Raw genomic sequence first — 18927 nt, 5'->3', positions numbered from 1 at the left:
TTACTGGCTGGCTGAGAGTCACATCTGACTGCAGAGTTGGGGTGCAGGGTGTGATGAACTGGGAATGTTCTTAATGTGGTCTTTGAATGCTGAGTGGGGAGTGTTGGCTGGGAAGGCAGGGGAGTGTGGCTAGGATGGTCTGCATTGGGGGATGGGAGACTGGCCGTAAGGGAGAATACCTGAGCATGTAACATGAGAACCCAGGAAGGGGTTAGAGGCCAGGTGACACCTTTGCCTGGGGAAACTAAACAAAGGCTGTGGGAGGGGTCACTGGACGGGGAGTTTCAGAGCTGGCTGGTGGAATGGCTGGGAGGCAGACGGGGCTCTGACCCCTCAAACCCTGGAACCCCAAGATGCGCCTAATTGGGGGGGATCTGGTTGTCTGTGCCTGCAAGACCTGTCTTGGACTGTGTTCCTGTTGTCTAAATAAACCTTCTGCTTTACTGGCTGGCTGAGAGTCATGGTGAATCGCAGGAAGCCGGGGGTGCAGGGCCTTGTGTCCCCCCACACTCCGTGACACAGGGCCCACTGGCTCCCCCAGGAGCCCTGCCGGTGAGGATTCACTGTGGGAAGCGCACAGTGTGAGAAGGGCATGCTGAATGCTCCGAGGTCAGACCCTGGAAGGTCGAAGCTGTGTAAGCTTCTTGCCCTGCAGACAGTCTGCTCTCAGGGAGGAGGTATGCTCCCCCAGAGTCCTGACTGGCTTCGTATGAGTAGTTCCAGAGCATCACCCCGTGACTCCATGACAGCCCCACAAGCCCAAGTCAGCTGGCCGGACTCTGAGCTTTGCTGTTAGTGGGACTGTTCTTAATGTTTCCTCTGAATACTGTAGGAGTGCCTCAGTTTCCCCTATGCATTTCTCAAGTCTCTAGGTGGTGGGATAAGGGGGTGTAACTGTTGCAGACCAACGGGCCGACACTCTGTCTCCTGGCAACTAATGGCCGGGGCTCTTCCCCCCTGCAAGGTGATAGCTAAAGGTGTTGGAGAACAAAGGAATCAGGTGACCTCCTGGCCTGGGAAAGGAACAAAGCCCAGAGGAGGAGGGGCTGGAGAGTGAGTCAGTTTGGGGCGGGCTGGGGACGTGGAGTGAGTGCAGAGGTGGGTGTCTGGCTCACTGCCCCCCAAAATGGACCCGGCTGAGGGATCCTGTTCTCTGTACCTACAAGCTCAGTTTTAGACCGTGTTCCTGTCATCTAATAAACCTCTGTTTTACTGGCTGGCTAAGAGTCACGTCTGACTGTGGAGTTGGGGTGCAGGACCCTCTGGCTTCCCCAGGACCCCGCCAGGGCGGACTCGCTATGGGAAGCGCACGGAAGGGCAGAGGATGCTGAATGCTCCAAGGTCAATCCCAGGAAGATGAAGCCCTGTGAGCTTCTTGCCCTGAAGACAGTCTGCTCACAGAGAGGAGATCCTGACTGGCTTCGTAGGGAGCTGTTCCAGAGCATCGCCCGGGGACTCCGTGACAACGGACTCTGAGCTTTGCTGTTATAGGGTGTTTTCTGTGTAGACGCAGCAGGCTAGCCTGTGCCACCACTCCACAGTACTCCGTACTTAGGCGAGCTAGATGTAAACTAGCACAGACAGGTCTATCTCTGCTATACACACACCTTCGTTGCAAAGGGAAGGTGCATCCTACGTGGCTTTAATTTAACACTTGCTACCAGGCCACCAGTGGGATGAGAAAGGGAGACTGGGAGCTCTGGGAACTGCCACTGCGCTCTGTGTAAGTGGCAGACCAGTTTGTGAGTCCTTAACCACGCATGAAGATTTGGAGCTTTGGTGCTGACTCTGCCACAGAGGATGCCAGGATAATCATAGGACACAGAGCTGGGCCTAGGGCAGCTCCTGCTGGACAGTGGGTAACAAATCCCTCCGCTGCCCTGTCCAGATGCCAGCGAAGCACGCAGCTCTGCTCCCTCCAACCCACAAGCTTTGAAGGGCCTTTGCTGGCACAGCTGCACAGAGCTGAAACTTCAGGGCTTTGTTTGCAATTCTAAAGTTATCATCAAACAGCTAGAGAGGGACACCGGGAGGGAAGAGTCAATGGAACAGCCCAGGGATCAAAGGCAAGAATGAATAAGACAGACTGTGACGTAGTGAGAGGGAGAGCAGGGAAGCAAACAAAATGTGTGAGAGAGAACAAAGCCAAGGAGAGTCATGCGTGTATGTTGGTGAGTGGGAGTATGAATCATAGAACTGGAAGGGATCTTGAGAGGTCGTCTAGTCCAGTCCCCGGCACTCAAGGCAGGACTAAGTATTACCTAGGGTTACCATACGTCCTCTTTTTCCTGGACATGTCCGGCTTTTCGGCACTCAAACCCCCGTCCGGGGGGAACTGCCAAAAAGTCGAACATGTCCGGGAAAATGGTGGCTCTGCTCCTCCCCTGACTCTTCGGCTCTGTTTAAGAGCCGAGCTGCCCGAGCGCTATGGGCTTCAGGCAGCCCCCATACCTCCGGACCCTGTGCTGCCGGAGCCCGGGAGGGGAAGTGGGGGCGCAGGGTCCGGAGGCAAGGGGGCTGCCCGAAGCCCAAGCGCTACCGGCTTCACGGTTTGCCGGGCAGCCTCCAGACCCTGCGCCCCTGGCTGGGTGCTTCCCCTCCCGGGCTCCAGCTGTGCTGGGGAAGCGCCAGCCGGGGGCGCAGGGTCTGGGGGCTGCCCGGCAAACCGTAACCTGGGGCAGCCTGGGGCAGCCCTTTCCACGTAGCTGGGAGTGGGAGGGAGGAGGGGGCGGAGTTAGGGTGGGGAATGGGCGGAGTTGAGGCGGGGCTGGGGGTGGGGAAATGGGCAGGGCCAGGGCCCATGGAGGGTCCTCTTTTTTTATTTAATAGATATGGTAACCCTAGTATTACCTAGACCAGGGGTCTCAAACTCAATTTACCTTAGGGCCAGTGCCAGTTCTCAAATCCTCCCAATGGGCCAATAATGTCACTCATGCCGCCCAGAACCCGCCGCCCAGAACCCGCCCCCCATCTGCCTAAGGCTCTGGGAAGGAGGTTGGGTGGGGGAGGTCTGGGGTAGGGGATTGGGGTGCAGGCTCTTGGAGGGATTTTGGGTGCAGAAGGGGTGAGAGGTTGGGCTCTGGGAGGGAGTTTGGGTGAGGGAGGAGGTCTGGGGTGCAGGCTCTAGGATGGAGTTTGGGTGCTGGGTGCAGGCTCTGGGCTGGGACAAGGGGTGGGGCTGCAGGAGCAGGGGGTGGGGTTTCAGGCTCAAGGAGAGGGGAGGGGTGCAGGCTCTGGGAGGGAGTTTGAGGGCAGGAGGGGGGTATGGGAAAGGGGAGAGGGGTGCAGACTCTGGGAGGGGATCAGGGTGTGCAGCGCTTACCTGGGGCTCCAAGGCGAGGCGGGGGGCTTCCACACGCTGCTGCCCCCAGGCACACCCCTCCCCCGCAGCTTCCCATTGGCCGCAGGGGCGCTGGCAGCGCACGGAGGCACAGCCCCGTCCGCCCCGGGGCTGCAGGGAGGGGCCGGCAGCCACGTGGAGCAAGTGTGCAGGAAGCCGCTCAGCTCCGCTGCACTTCCGGTGGTGGGCAGGACCCCGGGCCATTTTAAATTGCCCAGGGGACACGGGGGCGGGGGGGGAGTGCCTGGGGGCAGCAGGCAAGGCCAAGGGAGAGACTCAGCCCCAAAATTGCTGGAGCCCCGTGGGCCACATTGGGAAGGTTCTCGGGCCACAGATGGCCTGTGGGCCGGGAGTGTGAGACCCCTGATCTAGACCATCCCTGACAGGTGTTTGTCCAACCTGCTCTTAAAACCCCCCATTGTTGGAGATTCCACCACCTCCCTAGGTAATTTATTCCAGTGCTTAACCACCCTGACAGTTATGAAGTTTTTCCTAATGTCCAACCTAAACCACCCTTGCTGCAATTTAAGTCCATTGTTTCTTGTCCTATCCTCAGAGGTTAAGAAGAACAATTTTTCTCCTCCTCCTTGTAACAACCTTTTATGTACTTGAAAATTGTTATGTCCCCTCTCAGTCTTCTCTTTTCCAAACTAAACAAACCCAGTTTTTTCAATCTTCCCTCATAGGTCATGTTTTCTAGACCTTTCATCATTTCTGTTGCTCTTCTCTGGACTTTCAGGAAAGATGTGGACAAATTGGAGGAATGTGTCACCCAGAACTGGACACAATACTCCAGTTGAGGCCTAATCAGCATGGAGTAGAGTGGAAGAATTACTTCTCGTGTCTTGCTTACCACACTCCTGCTAATACATCCCAGAATGATGTTTGCTTTTTTTGCAACAGCATTACACTGTTGACTCATATTTAGCTTGTGATCCACCTTGACCCCCAGATCCCTTTCCACAGTACTCCTTCCTAGGCAGTCATTTCCCATTTTGTATGTGTGCAACTGATTACTCCACTTAAGAAGGAACACTTTCCATTTGTCCTTATTTAATTTCATCCTATTTACTTCAGACCATTTCTCCAGTTTGTCCAGATCATTTTGAATTTTAATCCTATCCTCCAAAGCACTTGCAACCCCTCCCAGCTTGGTATCATCCGCAAACTTTAGAAGTCTACTATCTGTGCCATTATCTAATTCACTGATGAAGATATTGAACAAAACCGGACCCAGAACCGATCCCTGCGGGACCCCCCTTCCAGCATGACTGTGAACCACTGATAACTACTCTCTGGGAACGATTTTCCAACCAGTTTTGCACCCACCTTATAGTAGCTCCATCTAGGTTGCATTTCCCTAGTTTGTTTAAGAGAAGGTCATGCAAGACAGTACCAAAAGTCTTACTAAAGTCAAGATATACCATGTCTACCGCTTCCCCCTTATCTACAAGGCTTGTATGTGTGTGTGTGCACGTGCATGTGTACAAGTGCATGTGAAGAGAGTGCGTGCAAGTGTGGTGACTGGCAAATGCACAGCCTCCCCGGTTATGACACAGCCCTGCCACACCTAGACCCACCAGCAGGGCTTGCAGCCCTGCACTGCTTAACGCAGGAGATGGCTGGGGATGGAGGGTGGTACCAACATCCCCAATATCTATTAACACTCCTGAGCTTTATCTACACCAGGGCTTTCTGGCAACGCTCTCCCCCATTACTAGCTCCAGCACAGGGCTGAAGGGAGGATGGCCAGGCAGGGCTCCTGCTGTGTAACCTGGCGCTCCGAGCACTGTCAGAGACATGGTGGCAGAAAGGTTGGACGCTGCATCTGTGTTAGCGATGCTTCTGCCAAAATCACCAGGTAGAGCCAGCATTGAAACACCAGGCTGGGAGCCCAGCACCAGCGGGACCAGGGGAGGTGGGGGACAGCTACAAACACAGTCTCCAGCTGAAACAGAGACTTGTGCACTACACCCTAACCACTCAGGAAGATTTAAAACCTAACCACACTCACCCGCAAACAGTCACATCCACACTGAACCAGCCACCCCAAAACCTCCATCCTTCTGAACCACTTTTGGCCCCAATGAACGGCATTACTGCACAGCCCCACGTCATTTATCCACACAAACCCGATGCTGCCCACGCCGTCCGGCTGGTGCGCTCTGTGTGCATGCGCGCATACGTCTGCACGTGGAGCTGGAAGAGGGATTCTCAGCTCCAGGCGACATACCCGCCGTAGCACTCATCCAAACAGAACGCAGCCACGGTACCACGAGCAGCAGGAGGGGCTAGCTTCCCTGAGGGCATGCCCATCAGAGACCCCAGGTACACGCTTGGGGTGGTTAGCCCCTCCTGCCTCCCGCGTTGTCGTGGCTACAGTCTATTTGAAGCACGCTGGCTGGATGAGCGCTAGTACTCCTAGCTGCGAGCGTACACTTCCCACACACGCCCACAGCGTCCCACGTACGCAGACACGTCTAGCTTTGTTCTCTCACACACTTCCTTTGCTTCCCCGCTCTCCCTGTCACTACATCACTGTCTCCTTTGCTCACTCTTCCCTGGGCTGCTCTCCCCTCCCCAGGTCCCTCTCCGGCCGCTTTGGTGATACCCTTAGAACTCAAACAAAACCCCAAGATCTCTGCTCTGTGCAACTGCACCAGCCCAGGCCCTTCAAAGCCCTGCGCACTGGTGGGAGCAGCCACATGCACACTCTGCTGGAGACACAGGACTGTCCCCAGAGGATTGTTTCAGGCCCCCGCCAGCCCCCAACACCATCACGAGGCTCAGTCCCCTCCTCCGTATTGTTCAACATCAGCCGACACTGCTAGAGCTGCCTCAGCCCCCAGCGTTCTCCAGAGAGCGGCCCCTGGCTGCAGGGCAGCTGGCTTCAGTGCTGCAGAGGGTGTTCTCCTTGAGGACATCCCCGGCTGGTCAGCACCTTGGGCTCCTTTAGGATAGCTGGCCAAAGGGTCACGTCATCGATGACCCCCACACGTGACTATTACAAGCCAGGCTACCGAGGGACGAAGCCATCTGCCCTGAACATGCTGCAGCAGGTACAAAACACCGCAGCGCATCTGCTCAGCGTCGCAGGTCACTGTGAGCGCAGAGCCACCACGCTCCACTCCCGGCATTGGCTGCCCGCTCAGGACAGAGTCTAGTTCAAGGTCTGCGTCCTGATTTTCACAGCTCTCTGTGGGCTCGGCCCTAACTCACCGAGTGACCATCTCTCCCTCTCCAGCCATGACCCCCCCATGCCAGCTGTGTTCCACTACAGCAATGAGACCGTCACCAGGCAGGGGAGGCTTAAATGCAAAGCTCAGCTCTGAGCCACAGCTTCCCTCGTTAAGGTCTGTGCGGACAGACAGCCCCCCCCCACAAATCCTAGAAATTAAACAAGCCATTTCCCCCATAGGCTGGGAGAGAGAGACAGAGACTGTCATTATTATTTCTATTTATAAACACTTGGGAGGCGCCAGATAGCACAGTGATGGGGCCAGACAAGAATGAGGCGAGAGAATTGCAGTACAGCCTCGGAGCATGCACGTGGGAAATGCATGAACTTCCTTGGAGCATGGGGATAGGCCCTGAGCCCCCACCCCACCTCCACAGGCCAGAGCTTAGCTCAGAGTGCCTGGATGCTGCTGAGGTCTGCATCACATGGTCCCAGCCTTCCCATCACTTTCATTTAGCAGCAAGCATGGCTCTCCACAGCGATAGCAGCACCTGTCCAAACCCAAACTCAGCTCTCCCTGGCCTGTCCAGGAAGCCCAGAGGAGATTTTCTGGCTCGCAAGGCAGCACAGGGGCTGGAGCCATGCAGTGTGTCCATGGAGCTCTGCGTTCAGCTGCAGACTGGATGCATGGGCCAGCGGGGAGTAAAGGATCCAATTATATGGGTAAGTAGCCACAGCCGATTCCAAATAAATGCAGGGATTTGTCTGGTGATCCTGGGTCAGATCCTCAGCGGGGGTCTCTGGGGGAGCTGCACCCATTGACAATAGACTGAAGCTGATGCCCATTGTGTCTATGTGTAGCCCAGACCCCACCTCACTAACCATCAGGAAAGGCTCTGGCTGCGTTCCCAGACACAGGTACTGCCTGTCCCCAGGGCAGTCTGGGAGCATTCTGTGCTGTCATGCTCTGCACCTTCCTCTTGCGCTGGGCGCGCCTACCACACAAACAACACTAACTGCACCAGGCCCCCAAACGCTGTCCCACAAGGCAGAGTCAGGGCTGGAAGTCACCTAGAGCCTATGCTCCCAGGACCAGCAGTAGGCAGGTTCCAGGAGTCCTAGAAAGCGTGGGTGCAGCAATGGCTGTTGGGCACTGTGCTGGCAGAAGCATGAGGGGTGCCCGGCTGTCCGACCAGGGCAGGAGGTGCCGGACAAGGACTGCAGGGAGAATGCTGACCATGTCCACAAGGATATTTACTGGAAAGAGCAGTGCTGAGGAGAATTCCCATCCCCTTGCTCAGCACTCTGAGAAGTAGAGTCTTTTGGATCTTGGGATGTGAGCTGATGTCTCCTGTCTTGCAGTGGCCCTAATGTCGTCAGCTCTAACCAAAGCACACTGGCACAGGGACCCAAACCCTGTTCACCAGTTCTGAACTGAAGGTTCAGGGGTCAGTCTCTGCCAGACACCAGCCTCTCTCCAAATGAGCCTGTCAATGGCTTATTAGGACAGAGTTCTTAAGTGCTCCTCTGTCACTGCTCTGCTAGTTTGAGCCCATTCAGAGATCTTGCACGCAGCTTTCTGCACCTCAGAAATGCTGAGCAATGCCAAGGGGTGGAAACAGCAGTACGGTCTGCCAGCACAGCGGCTAGCTCTCGAGACAGAGCTGCAGTGCCGGACTCCACAACTTCGGCTCCAAACTATGCGCTCCATCCTGCCTCAGCTAATCCTTCTTCTGGGCTTGGGCAAAGCAAGGCCTGCTCCATATGCTCCCCACAGAGGCGCTCACATCCCCATGCACACCACACCACGCCCACGGGAAGCGCTCACACCCCATGCACACCTGCTCCACAGGGAGCGCTCACACCCCATACACACCTGCACCACATCCACAAGGAGCGCTCACACTCCATGCACATCACACACATCCACAGCCCCAAGAAGCCAGGATGCACCAGAGCCAGTCTGAAGGACCAGCCCAAGTCCAGGCTGTGGTGATAAAGCAGGGAAGGGGCACTGGAGTATGGGGCACACACAGCTTAGTGGGACTGGCACAGCCTTCAGCTGGCCTGTTTGAGGGCCAGAGTTCAAGTCTCACCTCTGACTGTCCCTTGCAAATTAATACATTAATTGGCATGTCAGCCTGTGTACGAAACAAGGAAAAGCAGCTCCCTCTGCTGGTGCATGGGATGCAGGGAAAGGACCCAAGGCCTCCTTGAAAAATCCAAAACTCACAGCTCCTCAGCAAGAGATTGTGGTGAAGAAATGCAAGAACCTGCCCCATCAGCTGCAGGTGCTGGGTTCCCCCCTGGGGCCGCATGGCCAGGCCTGGAGCAAGGGGCCGCTCTGGGCCCATGTGCCTGATGGGTACTCAGTTTCCTGAAGCACACTTGGCCAAGCAGCAATGGCTGCTGCTGCTGTGCAGGGCACCATGGGGCAGATCTGGGAGCACAAACGCAGCACAGAAGGAAGGGCCTTTTATTCTGAATGTTCTGGCTGCAGAAGAGCAGAGGAGCAGTGAGATCATGCCCTGGCTCTTCCATCAGGCAATGCCGGAAGAGAAGTTTTACCCAGAAAGGCACCAACAGAAGAGTTAGAGTCACAGGAAGGATCTTTGTAGAAACTTCCCAGACTTGGTGCAGGGAGGTCATTCCCCACGTTCCTATAGCATCTTTTTAACTACGATGGAACCCAACCTGTTATTTCCCTATGAAATCCAACAGGACGTTTTGACAAAAGCCCGCCACAGAGAGTTAAAGAGACATGCTCACAGAACAACCCCCCAATGCTTCCCTGCTACTGCTACAACCAACCCCCAGACTCTGACAACAGGAGAGGAAAGAGAAACCTCTCCCCATTACTCAGTTTTGTGCACATGGCAGGCATGGCTGGCGCCAGCATCACTGGGACCCTGCATGCCAGGTGAAGTGTCTCCCTGTTTGTCTGGGAGTCTCACACAGCAACAGGGCATAGAAAGCATTTCTAGATGACTGGAAAACGTGACTCGAAAACCAGGAAAACTGGCAGGTGGGTCCAGGAGCATGGGGGCTGGGAGGAAGCTCAGCAGGGCCAGTTGGGGGTATAGGGTCTGACACTATTTTTAACTCATGTTCTGAAACTGGCTCCCTTCCAAGTGCTGCTGGTTTAGGTGTGACAGGCGCACTGGCCTGGGGGAGGTATGAGAAGCAGGAGAGCTGGGCTACAAGACGTCCCCAGGGGGAGGGACACACTCACAGTTGGGGTGCAATCACCAGTGACAGGGATCACTGAAAACTAGTGTTGGGGATTTGGGACTCCAGGAAGCAGCTGCCATAGGAACGGGGGCAGATAATCCCCAATGCCATCTCTCAAATGGCTGGAGATGCATGCTGGGCAATGCATGCTGCACAAGAGAAAGGGAAATGGGGGTGAAGGAGGGAGAGAGCGCACCCCCAGCCCACCTGCTCTGGAGCATACCCACAGGCAGGGGCATTCGCTTCCAAACTCAGGCCCCCTCAGAATATCAAGGAGCATCCCTCCCAGTCTGCCTGGGGAAGAGGCATGACAGGCCAAGGGCCAGGCCCACAGGGGTGGCAGTCTTCCCGGGGGTAAGGCAAGAGAAGGGAGAGACCCTCAAGTCAGCATGCTCTTCTGGGCCGGGGATAGACTCAACCCTTGGGCCTGCCTGTCACTATTCACTCGGACTGCCAGTGGGCCGGACAGATGGACTCAAACCACCAGAGAGAAGCCAGACGTCCAGCTGCCTGGAGCCAGGGGCTGCGGGTGGCAGAGGACGTGGGGGCCTCTCTTTTCACAGGCTTCAGTTGCTTCTCCCTCCCCTGCTCTCACTGCACTCCTGGGATCATTCCCCTCCCCACTAGTCTGAGGCCTCCCTTCCAGGCTCCTGTCTCCCAGGGCCACCCCAGCCCGCTGCCTGCCCCCCAGCTGTGGCTCCCTTGCCCAGGCCACGCCTATCACAGCCCAGGAGAGGAGGGAGGGGAATGAGGGACCAGTGGGATGGAACAAGCTGCTTGCCCCTGGGTGGGGGCTGACACTGCTCAAGCCCACAGTGAGAGCCCAGGCTGCATGCTCGCACCGAGCAGGGCTCTGGTGGTTTCTGGCTGATGGAGGTTTATCCCTAGGCGAGAACTACCAGGCCTTTGTCAGTGCCAAGGGTGCACAGGTCCCGCGCTGGGCTCCCTGCGAATCGCCCTGGGATCGTGTGGTAAGCCGAGCCTCAGGGAATCTCCACGGTGGTTCATTTTCTCCTCTAGTTGCTGCTGTTGCCATGCTGGGGTACGTGTGTCTGTCTGCGTAGGTCTGTCTGTGTACCTCAGTGCACCTGGATCTGCGTGCGTGTCTTTGCCCACGTCTACACGCTCCTCTGCTAAAGTCGGTTTGGTTACTTGGACGTCTGTTACTGGCTGAGCCGTTTCTATGGTGACACCCTTCATTTCATGTGATTGGCTGGTTTTCAAAGTGCTGAAGGCATGTGGTCATCAGCAACTTCAGGTGAGTTGAGGCCCCCAGGTTCCCAGTCACCTACTGTCATTAACTTCACCAGCTGCAGTTAATTAGGGTGAGATTAGCGAAGAGCTCCCAGCACTGACAGTGGAGCCAGCAATGGAGCGAGGCAAAGCTAACCAGAGAAGAGAGTTGGCGGTGGGGGCACAAAATCCCTTTCCTTGAACTCTGTGGATCTGTCCGGCTGGAGGGGAAACGACAGCGAGGGGGCTGTGCAGAAAGAGACCAGGCACGTGCAACAGCGATCACCTGGCTCTGCAGTGACAAAATAACCTCGTGCACTGCTCGAGTCGCCAGTAACCCACAGCAATGGCCTCTGGGCCTGGTGATCCTCTGTCCAGCCCGGAACCCGCCTCAGGCTCATCCCTGCCAATTATCTCTGCTTGATCCAGCCCCAAGTACTTGTGCTCCATGGCCCGGAGACACCCCTCCCAGCCCAGCTGAGCAGGAGGCTCTCAGCTCTGTCCAGCAGGTGCACAGCTGGCAAGCGCTACCCCGGGCTCCATCCCATTGACCGCATACACACTGCTCCCTTCCTGCGCCAGCAGAGACTGAGCCCAGGCACTGGACTGGGACCCTCACCTGGACCCTTGGCGGAGCTCCAGGGCCCGGAGCCAGACACTGGAGTACACTCTCCCACCGAGCGCCAGACCTGTCTGTCCACACCTGTTAGACTTTAGAGATACACAATTGACTTCTGGGCTTGGCTGCACAGGAGCTAAAGTGGAGTCTACCCAGAGACTGGGTTCCTATTGGCTAGAAATTCCTGGGAAGGGGACAAACTAACATGATGTTGCAATGAATGTTGTAGCCTGCACCTGAGCGCAGGCTCCATTTGCCACAGCCCTCCCTCTGGCTGCAACACCAGGCCTGCAGGATGCACTACACGATCCAAGAGCAACTCACCCAGCACTTCCGCCTTCAGCCTTTGCCTCATGCACGTGGCCCAGGCCAGCTGTAGGCGGGGCTGTGCTACTGGAACATGGCAGCGCCACCCAGCTACGAGATGATGGCAGGGGCAGGAACTCCAAGGCCAAGTGTAACGTGCTTTCCTGACACAGCAAATCCTGCAGGGGCTGCGGGGCAGTGGTCGCCTGTCACCACCTGGTCTGACCAGCTAAACTCTGGCAATTGGCGTGATCTGAATCAAGTACAGGGAGTCTGGGAATCTGGATCCAGACAGCTTGGAGCGCAGGTGGCTTCCCTTATGTGTTTGTCCTTCTCGCGGATGCTCTTATGGCCCCTGTCACTGCAGGATCTGGGCACCTCACTGTCTTCAATGTACATATCCCCACAGCCCTATGCGGCCAGGTATCTCCATTGTACAGACAGGGCTGGGGCACAGAGGCTAAGGGATGGGCCCAAGGTCTCATAGGCCCTCTGTGGCAGAGGAAGGAGATCCAGGTTCAATTCCCAAGTCCTAGGTTAGTGCTCTGACCAACAGATCATCCCCATCACTGTGACACCTCCGGGGGCAAGCGAATGGCACTGGCTCTGATACGCCAGGGGGCGGGTCAGAGGCAAGGGGACAACGCTGGCTCACAGATACCTGGAGGGGGTCAGAGGTGAGGGGACGGGGCTGGCTCACAGATACCGGGGTGGGGTCAGAGGTGAGGGGATGGCTCTGGCTCACAGGTATCCGGGGGGCTCGCGAGAGGGGGGCTGCCCTGGCTCACGGGTACCCGGGAGGCTCGCGGGAGGGGGGCCGCCCTGGCTGATAGATGCAACAATCACACACTGTAAAAATTGGCAGTTGAAACTAAAATTCAGGCTGCGTGTAAGTGCTCTCACCTGGGTGAGAGTCACCCCAAGTCTGGTCCCTGCATGCAGGGAATCCACCCTCACTCAGGCGCCTCTCCCCCTCTAGGTTCTGCCAATGCCTGGAGCTGCTCCCAGCAATGCGAGCTCTGCAGTAACAGCACGTCCCCCATGCCACACAGCCAGCTCCTGAATGCTGCTCCCCACAACTGCAGAGTCTCACAAGGGCCTATGTGAGACCACCCTGGGGCTCTCCAGTGACTTCTGAGGAGCAGCGTCTACAAGACACAGACCTATGGCTTCAGCAAAGGAGGTGGGAGACCCCTCGCTTCCTTCTATGGGGTCCCAGCCAGGCTTGTGGATTGGGGAAGGTCAAAGCTCCCATAGGCAAATTCCCCATCTTTGCTGCCCATGGTGAAATTCCCCGACCAGAGGGAGAACGCTGGGCACATCTCTCCTCTGACATGGACCAGGTGGAAAAACAAAGCTCAGGAGATGCTGGAGGCAGTGGAGAGCCCCCCGTGTGGCTGCCCGACCTGCAGGCTTGGGGCATATTAACCAGGATAAACTCCAGCACTGCACAGGGCCACTCAACAACCAGCCTGCTCCCTGCACCTCAGCACAGCGCGGGGCAGAGACTGACAGAAAGAAACAGACAAGGAAGGAGACACAAAGATAGCCCAGGGAGAGTCTGGAGCAGTCCCTGTAATCCAGACCCCTGCAGAGGAGAAGATAAAACGACTGGAACGTGCTGTCCCTGCACATTTCCCTGGCCCTTTTTACAGGCTTTGCAAATAATAAAAAGTCCTGATTAAATGTAACAAAGAATCTAAATCCTGGAGCCAGGGATCCCTGTGGTGACTGCCGATGGGATCAGAGTGTCTTTGGCTTGACATGCCCCAGCCCGTCCTCGGCAGGGAACTCCGACAAACAAATCCGAGGCCCCAGAAGATGTAAAATCCCTGAGGGCTGAGCAGGCAGCAAGCACCCGCCCTGCATTAATGTTAACAAGCACCTAGCACCCCGCAAACCAACCTCCCCGCACCCAAGCCAAGACCGGCTGATGGACGGACGGCTCCTTGTGGCTGAACCAAGCAGGCAAAACGCGGGCTCCATCTGTGCTGAGACAGAGCCAGGGCTGATACAGTCACTAACCCCAAACAAAGTCCAACGGCACAAGAAAACAAAGGGAAACAAAGCCTTTCTGGGGACAGCTGCCCTGGGTGAAAAATCAAATGCTGCAGGAAGATCCAGAAAGCAAAGGAAGTCACTGACCCCCATCTCCCTCCCACCTCCAGCTCCCTGAAGAGACACCTGGGGCACAGCCTGTGTGGGTCAGTCAGTCAGTCACCCTCGGGAAAAGCAGCAGACCAAGTGCTACTGTCTCCCTGCCTGGCTGGACAGGCACAGTTACAGTGCCGGGCTGAGCTGCCAATGCCAGGTCGGAGCACAGCACAGGACAATGCCATCTAAAACTGGGGAGCAAAGAAAATTCAAGGTCTAGGACCAAGGACACAAGGCTGGTCCACGCACCCCTCCAACCAACCACTCTTCCCCCAGAAGCCACACAACAAACCGACCCCAGAGATGGAGCAGAGATCCAGGGAACAGCAAGCCAGTCACACACTCTATATAGATTGTACAATCCATACACCCAATGCAAGGAATCCTACACATACATGTACCCTTGAAACATTATTCCTTATAAACCGACATAATTAAACTATAGGTCAGCACATGCACAGACATGTATGTGGTGACATTATTACATAGATACACAAAATACACTTGCATATATATACACCATGGGAACTACACAGGTGTAAAACTTACTTATGCTCACACACTCCATCCAGTATGTACATGTACAAATATGTAAAGGCCAATACAGGAGAAAAGCAAGTATGGCCACAACACTCCATCCTTTGACCAGTATCTCTACACATTTCAAACACGGGCTTTCAGAATGCAGAAAGTATTATTTGAAAATTCTGTAATTATAATTTAAAGGGACAATGGCAAGTCAAATTTGACCTAAAACTTGGGTTTCTTCAGAGAAGCTTGAAAAACACTTAATACCTCCATGCAAATAAAAATAAAGAGTCAATGGACATGAAATGGTTTTTCAAACAGCAAAGATTTCCCCTGGCTCCTTTGCAACCCAAATCCTGCTGCTTTGGACTTGTGCCTAAGAAGATGAAAGTGAAATTTACTAGAAACTGATTCTAAATAAAGGTAAAACAAACTACTCTGTTTTCATTGTCCAAGTGGCAATAAATCCCCAAATAACAAAACAACATACATGGTAAATAGTGACTCAGGGCCTGATCCTGAAAATCCTTATTCAGCTGAGTGACAACTTGCAGGATTGGGTCTGTAGATGTTTTAAATACCCAGTTTTAATAGCCTCAGGTGCTGTTTGAAACAGAGGTAGGGAATTTTGTTTTTATACCTTCTCTTTCACCTGAGGAAGGCCTTTTGACATAGTTTCTGTGACATTTGCTAATTTAATGTAAAAGGAAGTTTTAAAATTGGCCTGATTTTACCGATGACTCCACTGTTGGGAGTTTAAAATCCATGTCTCCCACTGCACAGTATCAGACACCAAAAGCAAAGGGCAAGTGCTTGATTTGTATTGCAGGGGCAAAGCTGGTATTTACTGTATATCAAACGGCAATTTTTTAAAAAAAAACTCTTGACAACCCAACAATTCTTGCAAGGAACCCAGTCTGGATCACTCTGTTCTCAATCTCACTGAACCCAACGGAGTGGCACAGTGTGACAAACTGGGACTGTTCTTAATGTGGTCTTTGAATGCTGAGTGGGGAGTGTTGGCTGGGAAGGCAGGGGAGTGTGGCTAGGAGAGTCTGCATTGGGGGATGGGAGACTGGCCTTGAGGGAGAATACCTGAGCATGTAAGGTGAGAACCCAGGAAGGGGTTGGAGGCCAGGTGACACCTTTGCCCGGGGAAACTGAACAAAAGCTGTGGGAGGGGTCACTGAAGGGGGAGTTTCAGGAGTTGGCTGGGAGGCAGACAGGGCTCTGACCTCCCAAGGGGGCTGTGGTGCCCTGGGACCCCAAGATGGACCTAACTCAGGGGGATCCTGTTGTCTGTGCCTGCAAGAGCTGTCTTGGACTGTGTTCCTGTCATCTAAATAAACCTTCTGCTTTACTGGCTGGCTGAGAGTCATGGTGAATCGCAGGAAGCCGGGGGTGCAGGGCCTTGTGTCCCCCCACACTCCGTGACACACAGCTTATAAATCGGGGCAGAATTTGGTCTACCTTGGTCAGCTTTCTGTGGACTCTGCTTCAAGCTATAGTCATCAACTCGAGACCATGTCAGCATTTCTAGGGGTTTGTCACAGAGACAGAAAAACACCGTTGGAGCTGGAACACAGCCAGCAAGGTCTCAGCCCAGAAAGAAACATGCAAGACTCTCTCATTCCCTGCTTTTACTGTATATAACTCCAAAGTCAGCCAGTCTGGAGGAACAGATTATTGGGGGATTTTGAAAACTTATGCAAAACGGCCATGATCTGTAACTCTGAGAAGGGTCTGCTGCACTTGCTCTCTAGATCAAGTAGCTAGGGGAGCATCTGCAGGTTTTATGAGAGAAACCTTAGCACAACCTGATGCTGCATCTAAGCTGAGCTTCCTGGAAAATAGAGTCCACAATCTATTAAACTAGAGTCTGCAGGTTTCAAACACTCTGTAAATATCAGGCTCTCATGAGCGATTGAAACGGGTCCTGAGGAAATAGTTTGCATTTGAAATTTCCCCAGGAGAACAGAAATGACAGCTCAGGCGGTACCTGCGAGGCATGTTGCTGCTCTCATTCCCCAGGCCCTCCAAGTACCCTCAGAGCAGGAGGGAGCCGCTCACTTCACCCCGAACGGTCTCATGCTCTGTCCCGACTCTCACACTGCGCTGCCTTGTGGTTCATTGGTTTGAACTTCACCCGAGCGCTTAGCCCATGCTTGCTGCTATTCACATCACTGGTTCTGTAACAGGCTTTGTTCATTTTAAAAAAACACATGAAAAAGGAGGAAAAAAATAACTTTAAGGGCCATTCAGAAGGACACAAGTGAACAAGAGGCAGCATTGGGCTGCCACTCCAACCCCTTGTGGTACTGGGGTACTGCCTGGGTCTCCCAAGGTTAGGGCTCCAGGCGTAGGCATGCTAAGTTGTAGCACTCAGTGCTTTACAGCCTTGGGCCCCAAATGAACGGCAGTAGCTGGACGCAAAGGACAAGCAAAACCTTTCCCAGGTGTTTGCTGCTTACAGCACATGCTCCCAGACTGTCTTTGCAGAGATGCCTATTGGGCATTTGGGAGCCACATTTTAAAGAAGAAGAGTGCCTGTTTTAGTACAGTTATTTTTAGTTTATTAGAAAACGTGGCTCCATTGAGAGAGAGAATCCTGACTCTGCCGAAAGGAATCAGGGGACACCCTGGTGCAAATGGGGTGGCAGTGCTATACAGCAGAAAGGGCAAATGTACCAATCTCCTGGTGGCTGCTGGCAGGGGCTGGCCCGATCCTGGTCAGGTGAATAAATAGGTCATTTAACTCTCCACGCTTAGACAGGAGCAAAGAACAAACATGACTAAAGGAGTCTCAGATGGTTTCTTTTAAAGGTAACATTGGCGTAGGGGTGAACTGCAGCCATTTGAGTGCCTAGATACTGCGGCGATGGGTGCTCTAGAAATCCCTAGGACTGACACAGAGACACTTGTGACAATCTCCATTGTCATGTACATATTGTACATACCAAGTACCTGGAGAGAGGGCACTGCCCAGCCACAGGACAGAGAACAGCTCATCTGCTTTACATTCACTTCAGCTTCCCGAAGTCACGGCCATGGCTCCGGCTCCAACTAGACACCTCAGGAGGCATCATTCCCTCACCCCACAGCCTAGGAAGGTGGCAGGGGTCACTGGGCACAGGGCTTTCCAATATCATCCCGTTCGGATCCCAATGCGCACAGAGCGACAGCCCTTGGCCAAACCGCGCCATGTAACAAAACCCACCGTGACCCAGTCAAGCCCAGACTGGGGTGGCCATGGCCCAGTGACTTGAGGGGGATGATGTGAAGCAGATGAGTTTGTGCCCAGTTCTTTGCCCAGTGAGCGCCCCTCTGACCCACTGCAGCTTGGGGCACCAGCCCGGCCCCACAGCCCCTCAAACAGCGCTCAGGTGAGTCACCTGGAAAAGGGTCATTAAACGTGATTCAGCCCAAGATTCACTGCCACGGCCCCAGGCCCCCAAACTCCCCGGGTCGCCCCCCGCCCGGACCCGAGCCCTGGCCCCCGCTCTGCCCGGGGCAGCTCTGCCCGGAGACAGGGGGACCCAGCCTGCAGCGGCAGGAAAGTTTGCAGCGAGGAGCGAGCCGGGGAAGTTGGGCTTCTCGCCCCTCGGCTCGGAGGGGGCCCGGCAGGGAGCGAGCCGGCGCCCCGGACCCCGCCGCCTGCCCGGGCTGCAGCTCCGGGAGCCGGCAGGCAGCGCTCGCTCTGCTCCGGGAAGCTCCGGCAGCGCCGTCCCCGGCAGCGGCTCTTACCTCGGGCGGCGGCTCCTCCGGCGGCTCCGGCGCGGGGCTGGGGACGGGGCATGGCCCGCACCCGGTGGGGGCCCGCGACGAGCCCAGCGCAGCCCGGCTCCTGGTGCCGAGCCGGCAGAGCGGGCGGGCGGCGCGGAGCGGAGCGGGCTGGAGTGTGACCGGGGCGCCTGGGCGGGGAGAGCCGCCTCCGCCCAGCCCAGCCCGGCCCGGCCCCTGCCGGAGACGCGGAGAATGCAGCGCTGGGGGGGGGCTCCGCCGGGGGCCTGCCCCACGGACCGGCCCCAGCCTGGGGCGCAATAACGGGGGGTTATTGTGCCACACCCCCATCCGCCCTCCCTCCCCCACACGGCCCCCCATGCACCCCACACGGCCCCTCTATGCACCCCCATCCGCCCTCCTGCACACCCATCCCCAGATCCCTTCCCCACACGGCCCCCCATGCACCCCTATCCTCCCTTCCCCACACCCATCCCGGGATCCCTCCCCCACACGGCCCCCCATACACCCTCATCCGCCCTCCCCCACACGACCCCTCTGTACACCCCCATCCGCCCTCCCATACACCCATCCCCAGATCCCTTCCCCACATGGCCC

General features: G+C 55.6%; 1 protein-coding gene across 2 annotated transcripts in view; it reads right to left on the bottom strand.

Annotated features, from left to right (window-relative positions):
• Window positions 1–18449, bottom strand: part of CDH22 (cadherin 22) — a 153731-nt gene extending 135282 nt beyond the window's left edge. For both annotated transcript variants that reach the window (XM_054046240.1, XM_054046241.1), the window contains exon 1: window positions 18334–18449. The gene's annotated coding sequence lies outside the window, so the exon portion shown is untranslated. The remainder of the gene's footprint in view (window positions 1–18333) is intronic.
• Window positions 18450–18927: the final 478 nt, after the last annotated feature.

The sequence above is a fragment of the Malaclemys terrapin genome, chromosome 12, assembly GCF_027887155.1.
Source record: "Malaclemys terrapin pileata isolate rMalTer1 chromosome 12, rMalTer1.hap1, whole genome shotgun sequence".
NCBI lineage: Eukaryota > Metazoa > Chordata > Testudines > Emydidae > Malaclemys > Malaclemys terrapin.
Note: the sequence above shows the minus strand (reverse complement) of the source record. Positions and strands in the feature narration are given on the sequence as shown.